Source organism: Molothrus aeneus, chromosome 5 (genome assembly GCF_037042795.1).
Source record: "Molothrus aeneus isolate 106 chromosome 5, BPBGC_Maene_1.0, whole genome shotgun sequence".
Taxonomy (NCBI): Eukaryota; Metazoa; Chordata; class Aves; order Passeriformes; family Icteridae; genus Molothrus; species Molothrus aeneus.
The window spans coordinates 36,790,836-36,795,107 of NC_089650.1; positions in this window are offsets into that span (position 1 = coordinate 36,790,836).

Sequence of the window (4,272 nt, forward strand, 5' to 3'; positions counted from 1 at the left end):
AGGAAAAGTGGTGGGTCAAGACAAGGACATGGAGAGATCATTCACCTGTTACCATCACAGGCAACAGGTAAATTTGGGGGAAATCAGTTTACATTGTTACCAGCCAGGTCAGAGTAGGATAATGGGAAATAAAACCAAAGCTAAAATCACCTTCCCCCTATACTTTTCTTCTTCCTGGCCTTAACTTCACTCCCCAGTTTTCCACCTCCTCACAGGCAGCACAGGGAGATGGGGAATGGGGGACAGCAGTCCATTCATCACTTGCTGTCCTTGCCACTCCATCCACCTCAGGGCCAAGACTCCTCTCATTCTTCTCCACTGTGAGGTCCCTCCCACATGAGACAGTGCTCCATGAGCTCCTCTAAGGTGAGTCCTTCCTACAGGTGCAGCTCTCTGCAAATTGCCACAGCATGCATCCCTTCCACAGTCTGCAGTCCTTCAGGAACAGACTATTCCAGCATAGGTCCCCTGCAGGGTCACAATTCCTGCCAGGAAACCTGTTCCAGTGGGGACTCCTGTCTCCAGAGGTACTCTAAGAGCCCTGCTCCAGCATGAGCTTCTCCTGGGGTCACAGCCTCCTTTAGGCATCCACCTAGTCTGGCCTGGGATGCTCTGTGGGCTGCCAATGGATCTCTGCTCCACTGTGCACTTCCATGGGCTGCAGTAGGACAGCCTGTCTCCTCAAGAGAGACTTTTCCCTCTTCCTAAATCTGTTATCCCAGAGATCCTTCCACTGTCACTGATGGGCTCAGCCTTGGCCAGTAGCAAGTCAGTCTTGGAGCCCTGGCATTGGTTCTGTGCTTGTGGCAGCTTCTCACAGAGGCAGCACACCTGGTAAAAAGTGAAACAGATTTCTTCTAACTCATGCACCCCACAGAGACCACACTATGGAGAAAATTTTACACCTAACTCTCATTGTGACACAGCCAACATGCAGAAGGGGTACCTACCTAAACTGAAGATAAGAAGTGCTCTACACTCAGCAGTTTAAATGGGCTGAGAAGATCCCTTCTCAGATGAAGGCACATGCAAAGTCCTGTGTCTCTGCAGTCTGACCCATTTCATGTCCTCCTTGACAACAACCCAGCTCACCAATCCTATTTTTCTGCTGCATTCTGATGTCTTCTTCTGTCAGCAGACTACCAGTGTGTGATCCTGACTACTCTCCCTCTTTCTACAACATGCAGATTCAGGTACAATGCTAAATGTAATTAGGTTGCTGTCTTTGTTGAAACAAATTATTTTGTTTATACTTGTTATGGAAATGTCCAATAACTAAACATAGCTCAAAAGGTTGACAAACAACTTGTTTGTGAATAAAGAGATCTATAAATATGTAAACAAAGAATGGCAAAAAATATGTGATCACAGAAGTGAACTCTAAAAACATTTCTTTCTTGACTTCCTAGGTGACCACTAGATTGAAGAGTACATGTCATAACATTTAGAAAACACACACTGGGGACAGACAAGGGTTTCCATTTGTTTGTTCTGTCTGTTAAAATTATACTGTGGTTTCTGAATCATAAATCATGGAGTGGAGCTGGAGCTGCATTAGTTGTACTACCCAACCTCCCTCCTGCACACAAAGTCAAAATGAAATCCATTTGTGTCCTATGGTGAAGTTAATATGCCCACCTGCATCTCCTTCAGTCAGTAAACACAGAGCAGGTGAAATCAGGAGGAAACTTTAATGGGATCAAAAGAGACGTTCAAAAGAAGGGCTGAAGCCATCTGGAATCCCTCAGAGCTGCCAGCTACACAAACGAGACCTGCTGGCATCCTAAGTGGAATTTCTTGCTTCTCTTTCTTCTGAAGCTGGAGGAAGTTCAAATGTACTCTGGGAGAGCAGTTGGCACTTGCTTTGTAAGGAGGCTCATTGTTCAGAGAGGTGAGATCAGACGCACGTTTCAAGGACACCCAGATTTGGATTCTAAAATGTTGCTGCTTTTGTTTAGGGAGCTCTTCAACACAGAAAAAAAAAAAAAAAGGGAAAAAAAAGGAAAAAAGAAAAACCAGTATATTAATCTGTTTTCTCCATTGTTCCATAATACACTTTGACTTGTCCTACATCTTTCTTTAACTGAAGCAGAACAAATCTAGGAAGCCCACAGGAAAATTTGTTTGGCTCTTTGTTTGGAAAGTCTCTTTATTTAAAAGAAGCAAAATAAACAAAATAAGTCCCAGGACTTTGATTTCAGAAAAACTAGTCTGGCTGCAGAGTAAGAAAGCAAGCTATGGATTGCCCTGCCATGATTGGAATAATATGTGCAAATCCACATCAGAATGAATGGGAGTAGAAATCTAAAGTAAAAAACTACAATCACAGGGAGCCATGTACTTCGAACAAGCAGCCAACACAATTTGCATATCATGAAGAAATGCTGTGTTCCTTCTTCCCCCCAGCTTTCAGAACACAGTACAAAACAGGCAAAGGGACAATTAATGCAACATATTCAACACAACTCTGAAGCTGCTTCAGCTTTAAACTTTAGGTGAACTGAATATCTCAAACTGTATCGTGAACACTGCACCCCTTGGGACCAGGGCTATTCCGCTGGGAATCAGAATGTATTCCAGGGGGGCATGTTTTGTGTTGGGTAAGGAGCAGGACAGTTCACAGAAGTCTTGGGTAGAAGGGGGGAGTTGGCTGCTCCTGATGGACTGCCAAAGGATGGCAAAAAGATGTTCAAGTGTTTCAAAGTTTGTCTTTTCATCTAGCTACTGAGACATCCCCAGTCTAAGAGAGACTTTAGGTACTTCTATACTTAATTTTGGCTATATGTGAATACGTCAACATTTGCCCTAATATTTGTCCCTCTTTCATGCTGCCTGGATGTGAGACACACCCCCTCAACCCAAAACATGCATCTTTTAGAGATAACCCAGGTGGACATGTCCCTAGATTATGGCCAAAAATGGCACAGCAGGGTCTGTATCTGTTCAGCCTGTGCCTACAAGATCTAGCACAGTGGGGGTACCCTACATGTACCCCATAGGGGGTACATGGCTGATGCTGAATCCAAAACTGTGCTCCAAAAGGCACCACAGAACACAGAAGTATCATCACAGTGTGGGCAGCAGAGCAGGTCCCAAAATATAGGCCTCCAACCTGTTCCTGTGGAGAGTGTAAATGTAGTCTTTAGTCTGTATTTACTTTGGCCTCTGGATACATAGGCTGATATTTGCATGAGATATTAGTAAATATTTTATTGTAACAGTGTCTTGAACTGGAAACCACATTTTGAAAGAGTTCATAAAGCAAAGCAAAGTAAAAAACTTCTTTCATGTTTCCAGGAGAAGCTAAAGTACATGTATTTCTATCATAACTGAAGCCAACAATAACCTTTGTGTGTTGAGCAGTGTTTCACAGCCTAGGAAGAAATAATTTTAGAAAGCCAGGAAGACAATATCAGCCCCACACAATCCTAGAAAATGGATGCCTTCCTCTTCAGAAATCATGCTGTTAATCCACATAGACTTTCACAGAGATCCCAAACGTGTTTCAGCAGCAGACTGAATTAAAAAAAAAACCAAAAACCACTCTTGCTGCTTTTAAGTACCTCCAATACTGCAGGATTCTTTCTGGTTTTAAATAGAAAATCTATATGCATCAGTGGCATTCGACTGTCCAGAAATTTTCTTGCTGAAAACAAAGAAATTTCCAGAAAAGCAAGTCCTCCAGCAAGTTCTCTAGTTCCCACTCCTAAAAACATGGATAGTAAAAAGAAGGGACCACATCCTTTGGTGTTCTGTAACAGAAAAAATAGCAAAAATTCAGAATAAAGGTGGAAATAAACAGTGCTTGGGTTAATAAGCCAGAATCCCATGAAGCAGTGGGGTGCCTGCAGCAGGAGCAATCAGCCATGGAAGCTGCTGATGGAAAATGTAACAGGCAAAATGCGCTTGAGCATGGCTGAGGGGAGATGCTGTAGATGAAACCCAAACACTCTCTTCTTGCTCACTGAGATGTAACAGTCCTTTCTTTTTGGGACTTTTATGTTTTTAACTTCACTGCTTAATCTTAAGAAGGCTATAAATTTTTTATTCTCTACATTTTGCCATGAGAGGAGGAGGTCCACTGGTTGCAGTTCAGATTTCACCTCCAGGTAAAGGGCCCTCCCTTCCTCTATTTAGACATGTGGCTGTGAGCCCCTGTTAGCCTTGTCTTCTTTGGGCTGGATTGATGCCAGCCAGTAGCCAAACACCCACATAGCCACTTGCCCACTCCCCTTTTCCCAGAGATGGGGAGAAAAATCAGAGGAAGACAAG